Raw genomic sequence first — 20729 nt, 5'->3', positions numbered from 1 at the left:
TCACCCTCCAAGAAAGATTTTATTATTTAGTAGAAAAGTTTCTAAGAATACTGGGGCAACATACATTAAACCTAACATTTTTGTAAGACAACTAGCTGTTGAGAGAAATGTGCTTATGACCAAAATGCTGTGACCCCTAGACACTTCTGTGGTAACTTGAGGTGAACCACAATCTGCAAGCAAATGTTTTATTCTATGTGGTTATCCTGTAAGACCAAGAATATGAAGACTGAGAGATTAACCCAGTTTTTACAAAACCAGGGAAACCATTTTTCTGCAATAATTTTTCCTTGAAGAGAACAGTATCTAATTTATCAAATTTAGCCATCAGTATGCAGAGGTGAATGAAATTTGTATTCAGAACTTATATTTTATCACACCTTTTTAATATTCTGTAGAAATAAACCCAAATATCCTTTTAAATTTACAAAAAGATTCTCAGCAGGCATGGGTACATAATAAAAACTTATGTTTGTACAGGTTAAGCATAGAGGTGAGTCAATTAATTATATACTAATTTGTCTTCATCCAAACCTAACATTAAGAGGAAAATGGGGCTGTGTTAGAAATTAGCCAGACTGACCATGTTATCCACATAATTACTCAGCCCTTTGACGTTACTTTGTCTGTGTAAACAAAGTCCAGGGTTAAATGAAAAGTCCTGGACAGAGACAAAAATATGGATGAAACCCTCCCTGACTTTTTATCCTAATAAATGTTGTCTTCTTAAATTGTCACAACATTTGGCCACTTTCTTTGGATTTTTCCTGCATATACTCCTGAACCAGGTGCTCTGTTAGGCACTCTGCTCTGTGAAGACTTCTATTTTGCACAACCCCCTTCACTGATGTCTTAGGGGTTCCTTGTCTACTAAGTAGCTTATGAACAGGAGCGTTCTGTCCTTGGTTTGGCTGAAGGACTCTTATTTCAGAAGGGCTTTGTTTAACCAGGAACTTCTTATTTGGCATTCCCATTTCAGTAGCTTTCATGTACTTCTTCCTATCAAGAGACTTCTGTGTTGCAGCTGAAAGAGCCACTCGTGGACTTTTCATTTTATCCATTTGCCTGAGCATTTTCTCTTTGTGAGCTTCCTGGTCATGATGCAGAATAGACATTCTTTCAGCTGCATCCATCACAAAGAATATATCGTGAATACCATACAGGGCAGCTCGTAACTGAGCCAACACTCTCTCCAGCAGAGAAGCATCCTGTGCGGAAACAACTCCTCTCTTCAGTGGTGCTTCCGACTGAAAACTTCTTATGAATTCCATAGTGTCTTTTACAGTTTGTCGAAGTTGCTTCAATTTATCTGTCTGCATAAGTCTACGAGTAAGAAATCCTTTTGCCACAGCAGTTATTCTATTAAATTTTACTTGTACTTCTGGACTGAAAACCTGAAACCACTTAGTTGTTGCCCTTCCAAAAGGCCTTGATATGGAGAGTTTGGTCAAGCCACTAGTTGATGATCCCCAGAGGTAGAATGGTGCTTCATTTACAGAATCAAAACTATGTTGTAGGGCAGAATTTGTGAAACTGAAACTACTGGAATTTGAAGTATGGAGTGAGTCCACCTGAGATAGCACTGTGACTAGCAAACTGGGGTCACTTATTTTTCTCCATCCTAAGTCCAATGCATTGTTCATATCGAGTTCAGAGGCTTCGGCTGTAATCACGTTTTTTTCTTTGAACATCTTCTCCCGTTCTTCTATTTCCTTTTGTAATCTTTCCTGTTCCCACTCCTGCTCAGCTATGAGTATTAACAACTGCTGGGCATGCTGTTCTTCCAGTCTCTTTCACATTTCTTCAAAAGCTAACATCTTGCTTTTTAATATCTCTTCGTTTTCTTTGGAAATACTTTCTGACATTTCAGTCTTGTTGATATAGACAGATCCCTTAGGGCAGCGGTTCTCAACCTGTGGGTCACAACCCCGGTGGCGGTCGAACGACCAAAACACAGGGGTCGCCTAAAGCCATCGGAAAATACATATTTATTATACAATACATTTTTACTATACAATACATTTTTAAATAAAATATGGATTTTCTGATGGCTTTAGGCAACCCCTGTGTTTTGGTCATTCGACCCCCGCTGGGGTCGCGACCCACAGGTTGAGAACTGCTGCTTTAGGGTATCTTTTTTCTGGCAAATGTTGCTTTTCCTGTTCAGCTATTCCAGTTGTTATGACATATGGGGCAGTTTTCTTTTTGCAAACTATCCATATCTAAATCAAGTCTCCATTTAACTTTCTCAAAACTGTTATCCAAAAATTGTTCATTTCTACAGGACACTGTAGGGGTATCCATCTACTGTCTGGTGTTCTGGTTTTGTATCAGTAAAGGAGATGGGTTTTTTATATCATAGGAGTTATTCAGTTCCATTTGTAAACTGCAGTTTTCCTCTAACACACTAGTTGACTTGAGTCCACTCATGGTTCCAAAGTTTTGACTTGTTATGCACGGAACGGTGGCATATGGCTCACGCAACCTTGGCATTGCAGTACATGCACTGTCCATTTTGTAAGGTCCTTTCCCATCAGATGTTAACTGACCTTCCACAACAGCAAGTCCATGAATGACTTTATTTTCTAATTGATTTCCTGAAGATTGACATACCTGATTTGAATTCCCTAAAACCATTTCCTGTATCGCTTCAGATGTATTTTTGCTGGTATAAACCTTGCTTGAACAAACCCCATTAAATCAGTTGCTAACTTTGGCACAGTTTCAGGTACGTTTGTTCTTTCATCAGTATCTTGAACAACTAAGTCAACTGCCTGTTCTTTTCCTTTAAGACTTAATTCACAGGCATGTACTGGGTTATTTATAAGTATATGACATGCTGATGATGGCCTCGAATGCCTTTGATGCATTTTAGGATTCAGGCTTGGCTCTGGACTAGGTAATTTGGCATATGAACCAGTAAGACTTTTGATAACATTATTTTCAGTAACAAAAGTGGGAATGACTTTAAAAAATCAGAATCAGGGTCTGAAACAGTGGGATGGCCAGTTCCGAAAGATATGTCTGCTTTAGAAAAGCTACCTAAAATTGGTGTATTCACGCTGCTTGCTTGAGTGGAAGCACCTTGGAGGAGAACATTTGATTTATTAAGGCTTGGTTTGTCAGGAATCACTGAACCACAGTGTTTGCCCATCAACTGGCCCTTCTCCTTTACACAGTCAGTCATTTTAACAGCATCATTTTCTTTGTCTGAATGCCTCTCATTAACACTTCCCTTTGTACTATTTCTCAGACTATATCTAGATTGTTCTCTTTCTATATATTCCTTTGACCTTTTCATCAGGTTCTGAAGACTCATTACAGAGGGATCTGGAGTAACTCCTTCCATAAGTGATAGATCCTCTTCTTCATTTGTTGGAAAGAGACCATCAGAAATAAGAGTCTCCTGTGGGGTTGCCGAGAAGGTCTTCAGAGAAGCTTCATTTTCTGTGTGGCTAAGATGTAAACTACCACATTGCTTTAGAGAATTAAGTTCTTTTGAATCCTTAGCCAAGTCTATCCCATTAGATTTAAATTGGTCCTCATTATTCAGTGGCAAAATTCCAGTTATCTTTTCAAACTCTGCTAAATAGAGTGTTCAGAAGGGCTTGGCAAGATATTTGGAAAGGTAGCAGAAATATTCAAGTTTCTGACTTCTGAATTAGAGTAAACTGTTTCTGTCTCCCACTGATCAAAATCATTGGCATTAGGTGCCTTTCTAACCTGAACATTTTCAAGAATCTCCTGGACACAAGTCAGTAAAGATTTCTTCCTATTAACCTGCTTTCTTGCTTCGGCATCAAGTGCTTTTTTGCTTTTCTTGTTGCATTTCCTTTCTTTTCTCAATGTTAAGCAGTGGAGAAAGCACAGCCACTCCATGGAAGCAAATAAGTGAAACACTTTCAGACTAGATAGGTAGAAAACTCTCTGTGGACAGTGATGCTTTTTGAATTCTGGCCATACTTTTCTCACAGAACTTCTCATATTCCTCCATCTTCCCACAACCACATACTATCTGAAATTATCTTGTTTATTTCCTTGGTTTCTGTCTGTCTTCCTCCACCAAAATGTAAGCTCCACAAGCACAGGTACTTTCTGAGTCTTGCTCACCACTGAATCCCCATTACATAGAACAGCATCAGCACACAGTAGCACTGATCTCCCATGGCCAGGTCGCCTTTTGTTCCCTCACCACAGGCCTTGTCAGGGAGCAACGGCTCAATTGGTACTGACAGAGGGCACCTCGGTCCTCCGCTGCCTTCTCCTCCTCCTTCAGGCCATATTATCGGTCTCAGGCAGCAACGCGGGCTCCTGGCAACGGCTGCCGCCACCCCGACTCCCACTCATTAATTTTCTTAAGAAAACTGCTTTTATTCTACCAAAAATTGTTAAAGATTCTCTCGTTCAAGGTGACACATTTCACTGATACAGCTGCTGAAAAACACCACCTGAAACAGCCTTTAACTATTATATCACAACCCATTTATTGGAAAGATGTTAATAGTCAATAGAAAAGGGATTAATCAAAATAGAGGGGTGATGATTTGCTCTTATCTCCACAGATATGGGAGGCCAGTGGATACCTTCCAGAAAATTGAAGACTCAGCATGAGTTGGAAGGGGAAGAGAGGGAGGTTTGACATCTTTGAGTTGCCAGAAAAAGGAATAGAGAGACTAAGCCTAGAGCCAAAGGTTATCAGAGAGTGAAGATGAAGCAACTGCAACACAAAAAGCTGAACTGCTTACTTGGGGGCAACTGAAGAAACTTACCGAGGAGGCAGAAAATGTTTTAATTGGGACTAAGACTCCAAAAATATTCTTGACTTTGTTTCTGGCAATGTTGGCTGTTGTGTCTGTAACAATAAGCTAAACTAACGATTCTTAATAAATTTATATTCCTAATCTCCTTTAAATAGACCTGTTAATTGGAAAAACACCCCCTTTTCTGTTTATGTTAATAATTCTGTTTGGATTCGAGGAACATTTGACAGCTGTGGACCCTTAAGGCCTGAAGAAGAAGGATGGGTTATATCAAATTATACTATGGGCTCAAATGGATTACCCATTTGTATAGTTACAAGAAATCATTGCTTAAAGATAAAATCACAGGATTGGTTATAATTTTTCTTGGGATAAAGTTAGAAGACATTTGTTTAATCAAGGTAATATGTCTATAGAAATACAACAATTGCAACAAGATATATATGACATTTTCAGGGAAAAACTAAAATTGCTTTCTAGTACACCTTTTTAAAGTAATATTGCTGATGGATTATCTGAACTAAACCCTGTTAAACACTTAAAATTATTACGGGCTTCTACAATAAGAACATTAATTGTCATTGTTGTTTTATGTTTTTGTATTTGCTTAGTTTAGAGAAAGAGCAGAAGCAACTTGCATGGTTCTGAAGGACGAGCCACTTTGTATGCCATAATGTTGCAGAATGAGTTAAAGAAAAAGGGGGGGGGGGATTTCAGAGGAAAGCCAAAGCACCGAGTGACTATCTGTTCCCATCCTGAGAAAGTGAAGGTCAAGACCAAGCATACATGACTGAAGGCAGTCGCATCCAGGGAAGGTTCAAGGATGCAATACTTGGCATTTCTGAGCTTTCTGAAGGTCAGGAAACAGACAGCAGATGGTGTGGTGTTATGTCTCAGAAAGGGCAAGAGCAATCTAATCAGATTTTCAAAACTAAATAATAAAATTGTACACTATATTCTGTTTGTTAGTTTTCTATGCAAGGTGACATATTTCTGCTTAATAAATTAGACAGCTAATCTCTCTAAAGCACCTCAATCCTGGAGAGATTGGGGTCCTCAACTTGCAGTATTGTTGCTGCCTCATTCCTTTGTGGCTCCTCTTCATAAAACCCTGAACAATAACAACACTCACATATACTGCTTGTCTCACAAGCTACATGCTTGCTCATTATTTATACTTAACACATCCTGTGAATTTTTCTTTTACCTTATGAGCTTCTAGCTTACTACTTATGCTTAACACTTCTTAGGAATTTTTTTTTTTAATTTGTTGGGATGACATTGCTTCACAAAACCATACAGGTTTCAAGTATTCAATTCAATATAACACCATCTATACTGGTGTTTCCCAACATGGGGCCCATGCCCCACAGGGAGGCAATTCAATAGTTAAGGGGGGCAATTTGAAAATGGACTTGACACGACTTTAACTCTTTCACCCCAGGCCATTTAAATGCAATGCTAGATATCGGTGCCAAATTTAACAAAAAATGCAATTCTTAAATAATTGCGGTAAATAATTATTAAGTATAATTTCGTTTGACGAGACCAAAATATCAACTGGGTGATTGGTGTCCTCAAGTAAACTTCGTCCTGGGTTCACCACGGAGTGTGCCGTCTGCCGCGGGGAACCCCGGACATTTTAAAAACTTGCTAAAAAACGCAGTTATTCTCACCTAATTGGCCCATCGCAACTTCTGTAATGTTTCATATCATTCAGTTGGTGTTAATTTGAAATAAGTGTCAGTCAAAACTGTTGTAAAAGCTCGTTGATTTAATAAATATACATATATATTGTATAGATATAATTGGTAAGTATTTGATTTTATATTTATCAATATTAAACTCTTTATTAAGTACTTCTTGCATCGGGGCTGGAAAGCACTAATATTTTATAAATATTATTGGGGCTATAATAGTGCATGCACGACAATTTTAATTTTAGAAGCATAACTTTCCAGAAAATTTTGTCAAGTGGAAAAAATATAGATACCTTTTGATTTGCAGTGGTAGTGTAGTAAATGTGTTATATACATTTAAATAAATATGAATTTTTAGTATACGTTTACTCTATGTCACATTGAATATATTTTAACACATATTTTAATATTAGTTTTTAATTGATCTTATTTTTATTATAGCCCATAGTAAAATGAGTGGTGCAAGCAAGAAAAAAACTCGTCAATATTGAGAGGAATATTTAAAATTTGGGTTCATACCCACTGTTCACGATGAGTGGATTCCTTTTTGTCTTTTATGCCAGCAATGCTTGACCAACGAATCAATGAAACGAGGTCGTCTTGAGGCGCATTTGAAGGCGAAACATAGTGCTCATATTAATTCAGATTTGAGTTACTTTAAAACTTTAAAGAAAAATTTTGAAAAAAGAACAACATTAAAGTCTCTATTTACTGCTCATACTTCAACTAATAATCGTGTTCTTGAGGTTAGTTATCAAATTTCTTTATTCATCACTAAAACTGGAGAAAATTACACTATAGGAGAGAATTTAATAAAACCGTCAATATCAGCATTTCTTAAAACGGTTCTTGAAAAAGATGACAAAGATGTAAAAGCTATGCCACTCAGTGACAATACTGTTAGCAGAAGAATAGATGAAATGAGTGAGGATATTGAAAAACAACTTATTGAAAAGCTGAAAACAAGAAAATTCTCCTTGCAAATGGATGAATCAACTTTGAGAGACAGTGAGGCAGTATTGATAACTTATGTAAGATATATTGATAAAGGACATTTTGCTGAAAAAAATGTTGTTCTGTAAAAGATTAGAAAGCACCACTACCTCCAAAGATATATATAATAAGCTAAAAAACTACTTAGATGTCAATGATATACCAATGAAAAATATAACATCTTGTGCTGCAGATGGTGCTCCCAATATGATTGGCAAGAAAAATGGCTGCTTAAAATTGATGAAAGATGCGAATCCAGAAATGATTCTTGTGCATTGTGTTATTCATAGGGAAAACTTGGTAGCTAAAAACATCTCGCCTGTTCTGAATGAAGTATTGCATACAGTAATATTTTAAAGCTAGTGCCAAATGTGAGCGTCTTTTCAAGCTATTTTGTGAAGAACAAAATGAAGACCATGTGAGACTTTTACTTCATACTGAAGTAAGATGGCTATCTAAAGAAAACTGTTTGAAAAGATTTATGGAACTGTTTGATACTCTTAGTGATTTTTTAAGCGACAAACCTGAAATGAAGTATCTGTTAACAATAGATGGTAAAGCATTTGTGAGTTATTTAGCCAATATCTTTGAAAAACTAAATATATTAAATAAGCAACTTCAAGGAACAAATAAAACTCTTCTTGATGCAAAAGCAAAGATATTTGGTTTCATTACCAATATTGAGTTATGTCAGAAACATATTAACAACAAAAACTTTAAACAGTTTCATTGGCTCCAAAAATGTGAAGTAACTGATACCGCTTTACTTGTTATTGTCAATCATTTGAATATTCTATCAGCTGATTTAAAAGAAAGATTTTCTGATTTAAAACAAATTGATTTCCCAACATGGATGATGCAGCCAATGTTAGTGGATTTGTCTGATATATCAAATATGCAGTATCAAGAAGAACTCGCAGAATTGCAAAATGATGAGTCAGTTAAAGCTTTATTTAATATCAAAGGAGCGATGGCATGGCTTTGTGAGGAAACAGAAATTAAATACCCAAATTCAACCAAATGTGCAAGAAAACTATTGCTACCATTTCCATCTTCATTTTTAGCTGAATGTGGATTTAGTGCTGTAAATGATTTACTGGTAAAAAAAAGAAATCGGCTGGATATAACACAACGTGGAGACTTGAGACTAAAGCTAACCAAATTGGAACCTAATATAAAATCTCTGTGCAGCAAGCAGCAAGCTCAAGGATCACACTAAATTAAAATAATAAATTAATATAGAAAAATCTGTATTAAAATTATTTGGAATTTAAATTTCTGTTTTTCATTATATGTTTTGAAATTTTACTTACTGTGTTTTGTTAACAGTTTCATAGTGATTTCTTCCTAGAACCTATCATTTATGTCTATTAAGTGAACAAATCAATTTTTTAATGTTAAAAATTATGTATGTTACATGGGGGGGGACATAAAAATTTTAGAAAGGTTAAGGTGGGGCATGGCACAAAAAAGGTTGGGAAACATTGATCTATACATTTTGCACACTCTGCCAAAAACAAAGTCTCTTTTTGTCCAATTCCCCCCCCACACACACACACACACTTTTGTCCATTTCCACTTACACTCAACCCCTTTTTCCTCTGACTGTTGCCACCCTGTTGTTTTTATATTATAATGTATATTCTGCTGCTTTGGGGTGAAATGCTCCAAAGATATTAATTAAATATACCTGATCTATCTGGGTCTTGCTTTTTTATTCATTCAGCTACCCTGTGTATTTTGGTTGGAGCATTTAAGCCATTTACATTTAAAGTGATTTGTAATAGATACAAATTCACATTTTTTTTCTTTTAACTATGTTTTTCTTTTTCCCTTCCTTCTTTTTATTAAAGATCATTTAACATTTCTTGCAACATTTTGGTGATAATGAAATCCTTTTAGTTTTCCTCGTATGGAATTATTTTTTCTCCTTCAATTTTAATTAACAGTCTTGCTGGGTAAGGTAATCTTGACTGTAGGCCCTTGTTTTTCAACACTTTCAATATTTTAATCCAACCTTTTTGGCCTGAAATACTTTTTTGTGAAATCAGTTGACAGTCTAATGGGGAATTCTTTGTTACTAACTACTTTTCTCTTACTAATTTAAAGATAGTCTGTGTCTTCAACCTTTGCCATTTTAATTATGATATGTCTTGGTGTAGGTCTTTTTGGGTCTATCTTTTTCCGGACTCTGCATTTCCTGAACTTGAGTGTCTTTTTCTTTCATCAGGTTAGGAAAATTTTTGGTCATTATTTCTTCAAATAGGTTTCCAACTCTTTGCTCTTTCTTTTCTCTTTCTAGTACCCTTATAATATAGAATTTGTTATGCTTTATGTTATCCCAAAAGTTCCTTAAACTATTCTCATTCTTTTTTAATTTTGCTGCTCTGATTGGGTGTATATTTTTTCTACATTGTCTTCCAAATCACTGATTGAATCTTGTGCTTTATCCCACTTACTGTTTATTCCTTTCAGTGTGCTCTTGATGTTAGATATTGTAGTCTTCATTTCTGACTGGTTCCTTTTTATGGCTTCTATGTCCTTTTTTTATGCTTGCTATCTCTATAAAGTTCTCACTTTTGTGTGTGTGTGTGTGTACATCTTTATTGCTTTAAACTCTATATCTGATAAATTGTTTATCTTTGCTTTATTTAGATTTATTTATTTATTATTTATTTATTTTTTGTGTGTGATTTTTCCTGTTCTGTCAGTTGGGGCCTGTTTTGTCACAGAGACAATGACTACTCAGAAATCACATGGAGTGCACCAAGGGACCTAAGGGAGCCCATCTCACAATCCCCTATACAAATTTCATGAGATAGTCCCAACCCCCAGTCCTTATGGGTATTTATTGATACACACAAATATAATTAGGGAGAAGAATGAGAAAAATCAAAAAGCAGAGAAGAGAATGAGTAAATCAGGAAGCAGAGAAGAGAATGAGGAAGTCAGAGAGGGGAACTTCTTTATATCAGACAAAAAGGCAAGGGAAGTAGCTCAAATGTCTTCACCTACTGATTAATCAGAATTGATAATTCTATCTTTATTGTGCTATATTCAGCACAGTACTGTGTTCAGTACTTTCTGTCAGTGATGCCACTATGGCTTTTGCCTCATGACACTGAACTTTATCCCTGTTCTATGTTTCTATTCAGGCCTGTGTTTTTTTTCTTCATTTGTCTGCCTCCTTGTGTTTGTTTCTATGTATTAGATAAATCTCTTATGATCCCCAGTCTTTGTGGGGTGGCCTTATAAAGTAAGTGTTCTGTTCAGTCCAGTGGTGCAGTTTCCCTGATAACCTGAGCTGGGTGCTCCAGGAATATTCCTTGTGTGGATAATGTGGGCTCTTCTGTTGTAATTGAGTCTTGATAGCTATTGGCCAATTGTTTATCAGTTGAAGCCTCAAGCTCTGAATATGAAGCTCTACCTTAATCAAAGCATGCAAGTTATTGTGAAGGTGCTGACCACAGGAAGCAGAATCTGCCTTAGTTGGGTTTGATGCCTGACAACATCATCCTTTATATATGCTCCTTTTGCAGCTCATTGGATTGTCCTCTGCTGTTGTTTAAATCTGTACACTGGATATGTGTGCTCTGGGCTTCTTTGGATGGAGCTTGGTGCATGCCAATGTGAGACAGTGGCTGTGACTGGCTCTCTAAAGCCTGTTTGGAACTACGAGTGTTATACAGTTTTGGCTGCTTCTGCTTAGCTTAGGTGCATGTAGAAAGGACCACACTGCACACTGAATTTGGCTTTGTCAGCACCAGGCCAGGAGGTAGGTCACCAAAAGACCCCAAGCACCTTGAGATCCACCTCCTGCTCCCTTATCTTGATGGCTGCCGGTTAGACACGATCATTAAAAGATCCTCTGGTGGAGTTGGGAGGATTGGGCTAGTATTTTTCACCTTAAAAAAAGGTTCCTGTCAGGTTTTTGATAAGTTGGTGGTTGAAGTTACCACTCTACAGCCTCCATCTCAGACTGTACCTTTACAACCAAAAGGGTAGTACTACTGAATCTCCTGTGAGGCAGAAATGACAGTTGGATTCACAAGGAAGTGGAGCAAATATCCCCCCACTTTAACACTGGATAACTGAGTCACTGTCACCCCTTAATCTGTCCAGATTTCTTCTCTCTGGCCTAGGCTGTTTACTCATCAATAGGACTTAATCTCTGCAGGGTGGAGTGAGAGGGAATGCAGAGGGTAGCACAACTTGTTTCCCACAGAGTGATGCCATTTGGAGGGGAGTGTTTAATGCAATAAATCATGGCCATTGTGGCACTGTAGAATGACTCAGCATACGAATCCTAACTAGCCATCTCTCACCCCTCTCTTTCCCCAGCACCACAAACTTTGGAGATTCTCCATGTGCTTCTATTAGAATGGCTTTCCTGCCAAAAAGCACAGAAAATCCTGGTTCTGATCCATCATCCTGTCTCTATGCACATGGCAAATTCAGCTGCACCTATGGGCCTAGCAACCCAACAGATCAGGGCAAAGTAGGGTACTGGTTGTGCATTTGAGGTGGTAGCAATCAATTCTCTTTCTAATGATACAAAAAGTCTGGCTGGGCACTGTTTTTCTGTCTTTCTGCACATAATTAATTTTGCCAAGCAGCCTAAAGGTGGTGGTGGAAAGGCACTGTTGGGCAACTGAGTTATAAAATCTGTATTTTCTGGTTTTGCTCACTCTTATTGTTAAAAATGGCCAGTAATTATGTGATGATGCTCTCCTGTGATACAGCTGATCGCTTTCATGCTTGGGAAGGGGCTTGTGCTAGACTAGAGGAAGAGGTTGTCCTGGGGAAAAGTTTTAAAAAGAGGAGCTAGGAGGCCATTTTTGGAGAGAGACCATGTTGTTGTAGAGAAAGGAAGAGACCATGTTGTAGCAGGGTAGTGAGGCCATGTGGAGGAGAGGAGGCAGCCAAAATGGAGGCATGCAGAGGGGACTGAGTGAAGCTAATGGGGGCCTTTGATTCTAGGAAAACTCAGATGAGTCAGTAGCTTTGTGAGTGCTGAATGAGTGGATTTTGGAACCCAGTGTGTTTGTGTTTACTCACTTGTGCAAGCTAGGTATAAAGGTAATTGCTCACCAGTTCTTGGCTCTGCAGTTTCATTACCATCTGCCTGAATTAAATGCAAACCTGCAAAAGCCAAGCAGCTATAATGGTGGCCACAGCTACTGGCCCTACAAGCACCAATTGTGTGCTCAAGTTGGGGGAAGTCCTTTTTTTCCAAAGGCTTCCCACCCACTCACTGGTCCATTTCTCTCCAACAAGCCTCCCCTAACCCCCAAGCGAGCATCTGAAAAGTCACTTCTGGTTGTAGGCTGTGGACCCCTCTTCAGGACCAAGCATGCAGAATGACTTCGCCAGCAGTAAGGAGTGGGTAGAAGGGAGAGTGTACTTCTCATACTGGTACTGTAACTATTCACCAGCAGTTAGTTACTTCAGCCACACCTGTAGGCCCAGTGTCCCAAGAGGTCTGGGGGGCAGGTAATGTACTGGTTGTGCACTTGAGGTAGTGGTGATCAACTTTTCTTGCAAAATTACAAAAAGTGCCAGCTGGCACTGTTCTCCTGTGTCCTTGCACATGACAAATTCAGCCAAGCATCTCTCCAAGTCAGGAATATTTCTTGTGGGTTATATGCATTCTTGTTGTATATGAGTCTTAAATTTTGTTTGCCTATTCATGTATGGAGTTAACCCTTCAAGATCTCTGGCTTTAAGGGTCAACTTTGATCACTTTGTATGAGATGTAGTGCAGTGGTTGTCCCCTGGTGCCAAGTTGTTCTCAGCCATGTGTGGTGCTTGATGGACTCGCCCTTTGGTTATGCTGCTTATGTGACTAGTTGGGTCTAGCACTGGTGTGGTCTGAAAGTCACCACTGGTTTTGTTGGTTCTGGGTCCTCCTAGCCAGAATTCAGGTATGTGTCAATAGCAGATGTTGTTTGTAACCAGCCTTGGGCTATCAGTCTGGAGCTTCCACTCCGTTCACTGTTTGTGGCTGTGTCTACTGCAACTGAGTGTGCATTGGAAGAGTCAATCTATGTATAAAAGTTGACACACACCCCTCTGCTTAGAGCTGACAGCAGCTCTGTGACAGGGCCTAAGCTCCTTGAGGCCTGCCTACACTTGTCAGTAGCTCTGCCTCCCCTTGGTGTTGCCTAGTCTTCCTGCAGAGCCTTCTGCAGAAAGACTGTAGAATGGGCCCAGCCTATCCCTGCCCCACAGACTTTTTACAGATGTGAGTTTGGTAGGGCAGGGCAACCAGGTTTAGGAGCACAAGGCTAGTGTGTCCCCTACTTGGGGATTATTCAACAAGGGGAAAGTGATCCCTGCTCTAGAGTCAAACCACTCAGTCACTGCCAGAGTCTCCAACTCTAGTTCCCCCAGGAGTGTCAAGTCACAGGTTCAAGTTGAGTGAGGACAGCAGTCCTCTCTGCAAGAATATTTTCAGCTGAGGAGATATTGGTCTCAGGAGGACAGATCAAGAGAGTCTCCCACTGTGGCTGATAGTGATCCAACCCACAGGAGGGTACTAAGCACTTCATCTGGGTCCTTAACAATAGCTTCTAAAAGACTCACACTTTGAATATCTGAGTTCCATGCCTCTCTTCCTTCTCCCCACAGAACTGATCCCAATGGGACAAGGATTCTGAAACTTGGTGGGGCTAATCCAAACAACCTTCTTATGAGGGTGGTATCCCCAAGCCTGAAGGAAAGAGGTAGGCACTTCTTCCCCTTCCCGGAGTAGCACAGACTGTGCTCACAGGGAAGTCAGGAGTGACCCCCCCCTATTGCAAAGTAGCTACACTCCCTAACCCCTGCCCATTTGGCTCCTGGGCCAATGCTTTTTCTGACAACACTTTCTTAAAGTCCTGCCTCTTTGCATGGCACTCTCTTCTCCTAGCATGTCATGCCCTCTTTCCAAGGCCTCACAAACAGTCTCCCTTTGAGGATGGTGCTTGCAAGCCTGTAAAAGGGGACAAACACTTCTTTACCCCTCCCAGAGTGGCTCGAGCAGGCTGAGTTTGCAAGGGAGGCAGGAGTTGCACTTTTACTTAGAAGTAGCTACACACCCTAGCCCCCACCTGTCTGGCTCCCAGACCATAGATTCCCTAAGCAACAGGCTTGGAAAGTCCTGGTTCTCTGCACAATGTTCTGCTCTCTCAGTATGCCTTGCCCTCTTTCCAAAGCCCCACAACCAGACCCCCTTTGGGTATGGTGTCCAAAAGCCTGTAAAAGGGGGACAGGGACCTCTTCCCATTCCTGAGGTAGCAGGGAATATGCTCACCAGAGAGATAGAAGTTACATCCTGGCTATGCAGCTACCTATCCCAGCTCCTGCCTGTCTGGTCTCAGATAAAAGCATCTCTGAAGACAACTGTACGCTTGAAGTTGAGAAAGCTAACCTGTTTTCCACATGCCACATAGTTTAGTCATTGTCTGGGTCCTTGCCTAAAGCCTCCCCAGGAAAAGTGTCTTGCAAAAGACACTGCTAAGACTGAGAACAGCAGAGTGGCCTGCTAGTAGTCAGTAATGTTATGTACTCCTCTGGCTGGTGCTGGTACCAGCCAGCTATTGTGGTAGGGCAATAGAAGCTCCCTCCAGAATCTTGTTTTTCATTGATTTATCTATTTTTCCCATTGAACTGTGAAATCTTTGAAGGAAGAAACTCTGTTTCATATCTTTTGAGATTTAAGAAATGTTAGATGAATAAATCTTTGTAAGGTGCATCCTTAAATGCTGTGGTATTTTTTGTTAGCAAGCAATCTATAGAAGGAGTTTGTTAGTTGTGGTGGTTTTACAATGCGTCAACTTGGCTAGTCTGAACTACATTTTCCACAATCCCCTTTCTTGTGTGTTTTCAGTTAGGGTCAGCCACGAGGGAGATTCTTGGGAAATCTAGAGCACAGAGGGAAGTAGTGACCATTTTGTAGCTCTTGTTGTTGCTGATCTACTAACTCACTGATTGCGGTGAGGCAATAAGTAGCAGGACCTGCAACTGTTCTACATTTTCTTGGATTCTTCTTCAACTTCTCTAATTACTGAGGTGGTTTATGTATGTTTAACTCCATGATGAATAGAACCCACACCACTGTCAGAGGTAACAAAAACTGACATGGATTTCAGTCTGTCCTTGCAGAATGCCAGCCTGTGTTTTCTCTTCCTCACTTTAAAGTCACCTTTCATTCCTGACTGTCTACCCTGTAGACTTCACATTCTAGCATCAAATACAGAGATTTACATACACACATGTGCGTGCGTGCACACACACACAGACACATCATTTCCATGTTTCTGCTTCTCTGATTCACTAATAATGCATAAAATATTTAAATATTTTAACTATTAATGTTCTTCAGGAGTTAATAAAAATACTGCATTCATTTAAAAAAAGAAGTCTAAAATATAACCAAGGAACATTCAGAAAACAACAACAAAAAAGGTACTAGAACTAAAAAAAAAAAATGACAAAATTTTGTTTGTTTGTTTGTTTTTTAATTTTTTTTATTTATTCATTTTAGAAAGGAGAGAGGGAGAGAGAGGAGAGAGACAGAGAGAGAAGGGGGGAGGAGCAGGAAGCATCAACTCCCATATGTGCCTTGACCAGGCAAGCCCAGGGTTTCAAACCGGCAACCTCAGCATTTCCAGGTCGACGCTTTATCCCCTGCGCCACCACAGGTCAGGCAAAAAAAAAATGACAAAATTTAAAAACTGAGTACAAAGTTTGAAATATATATATAGATGAGGAATTATTCCAGAAATTGGAGCAAAAGAGATTGTGACTTTTGTCTTGCTCACACATTCTGGCTCTTCTTGCTTGCTTGCTCTCATGAAGCCAGCTGCCATGTTGTGAGCAGAGCTACAGACAGGCCAACAAGACAGAAAACTGAGAATGGCCTCCAGCCTATACTCAAGGAGGAAATATGTCCCAATCTCAACAGCACACAGGGAACTGAATCTTGCCAACAATCACATGAGTGATCTGGGAAGTAGGTCCTTGTCCACTTGAGCTTTGAAATGACTGTAGCCCTAGCTGATGACTTGATTGCAGCTTCACAAGACAGCCCAAGCAAGAGGACACAGCTAAGCTTCACCCAAATACCTGACCCATACTAACTGAGAAATAATAAATGTTTATTGCTTTAAGCTGTTTAATTTTTAGGTGATATCCTATACAGCTTTAGGTAACTAATATACTAATGGTAGATGATCATTAATCGATTCATCTTTATTTATAAGTTATAAGTAAAGCATAATAACTTATTGCAGACATATCCTAATGAAACCATGCATAGATTAGATATAATTTTAGAGTATAATAAACTGTGTAAACTTTGTTTCACTCTCTCTCCCTGTCAAAAAGTATCATGGAGTAAACTTGGCAGTGAAGTATACATGCTTAGAAGAAAAAGACAGACTTCCATTGAACTATGACTTAACACTAGAATTTGGCAGAACTAAGACTATTGAAATCTAAAGAAAACTAAGGATGTTTTTGTTTGTCAGTAGTTAGGTTTTCTTGCATAGTTTGCATAAGTGAACAACTCACACCCTAATATAACAAGATACCTAACCCTAGATGAAGGGTGTAATTACTAAGAGTGTGTTATGTATGCATATATGCAGGAATAGCTTACTATAAGTTATTGAGAAAAGCCAAGGTCCAAAAGTTTCAGGATTAGTCTTAATTCTGAGTTATTATTTTTGTCATATGTTTTTAAAGAAATAGGTTAACATGCCAAGTTTTGACATATTTATAATGTATAATATGTATGTCAGTCTCATTTTTCTTTCCCACACATTTTAACAGTATATGTTCATCCAATGTGTGATTAATAATTGTCTTATATTAAGAAAATATTTTTCATGAAAGTAGTGACAACTGGCATAATTAGATAATGTTAAAGTATTTCCATGTGAAAAAAATCATGTCATATAAAGCTGTTTGTAGTTGTTAAACATAAATTTCATATTGTAACAAATCTTTTATGCATGTTGAAGGATTTTAAAAATATAGGAAATATAGAAAATAAAGAGGATGTAATGAAATCTACATTGCTGAACTCTAAAAGTGGTCTTACATTACAAAGCTTCTTATGTGATATTACACCAATATTATCTAATTATCACTTAGTATTAATTGTTTTAGAATTTATTTTCTCACTTCAACTCTATGACTTGCTAAGTGATTAGAGAAACCTCACTTGTCTTATGTGTCTTTTCTTTATTACTCATAGAACACTTCATTTCTAACACTTCCAGTTACCAAATGTATGTTGGATTTCCCCCACCAAACAGTTCTCTGTAACACTAGTAGGGTGTCCTATAACTCAATTAATTTCAATATGTTACTGTCTATCTTGACTCAGTGTCAGATCCCATAAATTAAGAGCTCAATACTACAAGATCTCTCCATCTTACTTCAGATGCCAATCTCAAGTTCCAGGTTGTCACCTGTATTTCTGACCAACCGGCTATAAATAATTCTCTTTGGGAAACATTTATTGTTCATGAGTTTATCATAAAGGATTAAAATCAATGTTAGATGGAAAAGATGCATAAGGCAAGCTATGTGAGAAGTGTTACAGAGTTCCCATGACCTCTTTCGCAATCCCATTCACCCAGCACCTCCATTTATTCAGTAATATGGTAACTCTTGGAACCCCACCATTGGGATTTTTATGGAGGCTTCATCACTTAAGCATCGCTCATCATTAAGTCACTTTGCAGTCCCTCTCCCCTTCTTAGAAGATAAAAGATAAGATTGAAGTTCCAAGCTTGCAATCACAGCTTGATATTTCTGGTGGACAACCCCCAGCCAGGAGCTCATCAAACATTGTTTCATTAAAACAAAAAACACTGCTGGTGTTCTTATCACTTAGGAAATCACAAGGGTTTTAGCTTTGTGTTAGGAACCAGGGTCAGAGACCAAACATTTCAACAAATTATGCTCCTAGTACTCTTATTACTTAGAAAAATTACAAGGGTTTTAGGAGCTTTCTGCCAGGAACTAGGGAGATATATATTCAGTTATTCCACACTAAGAGACAGAAGCAAAACAGCATATAAAAATACATGTGAACAGGCCTGACCTGTGGTGGCACAGTGGATAAAACGTCTACCTGGAAATGCTGAGGTCACCGGTTCGAAACCCTGGGCTTGCCTGGTCAAGGCACATATGGGAGTTGATGCTTCCAGCTCCTCCCCCCCTTCTCTCTCTCTGTCTCTCCTCTCTCTGTATCTCTGGTTCTCCCTCTCCTTTCTAAAATGAATAAAAAAATACATGTGAACAATTATGAAAAAATATAATAAAAGTTGACTTTATTATTTAAAACTATTACAGGTATTACAATATTAGAAGTTAAAAATGGAAAAACTGCCTAGAACAATTAATAGAATTACTTATAAAGGAATGCATATTTTCCCCTGAAATTTAAGTTATCTATTTAATGCTTAACTACTTTGGTAAGCAGTGGTTGTTTAAATCAAGAAACTGATATCTTGACTTCAAATCTGGAACTTTTTATTTTTCAATAACTACTATGAGAAGAAGCATACTGAAGAAAATGTCTGACAATACATAGACAAAGTTTATTCCTTTCTTCACCTTCTCTTTAACCACATAAGAGAAAATTTATGCACTAAATCCCATGTAATTTATTAATACTAAATAGCTCCCACCTATTACTGAATTTATTTATAATTTTAACATGTTAAATTCATTCATTTTTATAACCAATAGTGAGCACCTACTATAATGTTAGTTCCTTATGTTGTTTTGTTATGACCACAAAATAGAAACAACCTCTGCCCTCATGAATCTTACATTGTATATGGGGATATGATAATTAAACAAATGACTGAAGTAAATAGCTTAAGTGATATTTTGGAGAAGAATTATGGGAATATATGACAGGGAGACCTAAACTAGTGAGGAAATCAGGAAAAACTTCCTGAAGGAAGTGATTTTCAGCCTGGTAAAAGACAATATCACTCATTAAGATAAGGAGAAGGGAGAACAGTTATGAGGCAAATGGGGAATTTTATTCTAGATCTGTTGAGTGAGCTTATGGTGCCAATACATGCTGTAATATTGTGGAGGCAGATGAATAAATCTTGTATGGTGCTCTGACAAAACAATCTGATTTTGGAATCTTCACCGTGTGTCTCCTAAAAAAACCAGAGGAGTAAATGAGCTCACTCACTAAGAGGATATGAAGTAACATGAAGAAAACCTAGGGAAACATTAAAGAAAAAACCCTCCAGAAATAGGTAGAAAAAATCAGAGCAAGAGAGAGCTGCCATAAAATTAAATAGAAATCCAAGACCTGGCCAGGGCACACAGGAGAAGCACCCATCTGCTTCTCCACCCTTCCCTCTGTCCTTTCTCTCTATTTCTCTCTTCCCTTCCAGCAGCCAAGGTTCCATTGGAGCAAAGTTGGCTCGGGTGCTGAAGATATCTCCATGGCCTCTGCCTCAGGCACTAGAATGGCTCTACTGTAGTTGCAACAGAGCAATGCACCAGATGGGCAGAGCATTGCCCCCTAGTGGGCTTGCCAGGTGGATCCTGGTTGGGTGCATGCAGGAGTTTGTCTCTCTGTCTCCTTGCTTCTCACTTCAGAAAAAAAAATAGAAATTCAAGAAACTGTAGTGCTTCAGAAGTGAAGGGAAGAGTACTTCCTTCACAAAGAGAGAGAACACTGAACACTGTTGAAAGTCAAATAAAATGACAACAAATGTTCATTAGATTAGCAACAAGCAGCTTATTGATAAACTTGGCAAAATCAATTTGAGCAGAGTGGTAGAGACAGAATATATTGTTGAAGAGTGGGAAATGAATTGGGAGAAACATCAAAGATAGGAAGATAGACAATTTACTCTAGAAGTTTGGCTGTGACAGAGACTTGACAAAGCAATGAGAGAGCAAAAAAATGAGAATAAATTTAGCAAAAAAACCCAACAAAAAACAAAACTCAAAGACAACACTATGGTGATTACAAGAGGAAAGGGGGTGTGAGGGGAGGTCAAGGAGGGTAAAGTGGGTCTAAATGGTGATGGAAGGAAACTGAACTTGGGCTGGTGAACACACAGTACAATATACAGATGATGTATTATAGAACCCTACACCTGAAACCTATATAATTTTATTAACAGACTAGCTGTACCCAGCCACACATTGCTGTGGCCTAGTCTGGTTAAATGGAAAAGAAAAAAAAGGGAAGGTGCACGTTTCTAATATGTTTAATTTCACAATGCTTGTGGGTATACAA

The 20729-nt window shown here is 38.5% G+C and overlaps 1 pseudogene; it reads right to left on the bottom strand.

Moving 5' to 3' along the window:
* Window positions 1-726: 726 nt before the first annotated feature.
* Window positions 727-4158, bottom strand: LOC136385601 (centriolar coiled-coil protein of 110 kDa-like; annotated as a pseudogene).
* Window positions 4159-20729: the final 16571 nt, after the last annotated feature.

This window comes from Saccopteryx leptura, chromosome X (genome assembly GCF_036850995.1).
Source record: "Saccopteryx leptura isolate mSacLep1 chromosome X, mSacLep1_pri_phased_curated, whole genome shotgun sequence".
Classification (NCBI taxonomy): Eukaryota; Metazoa; Chordata; class Mammalia; order Chiroptera; family Emballonuridae; genus Saccopteryx; species Saccopteryx leptura.
This window is presented reverse-complemented; position numbering and strand designations above follow the sequence as displayed.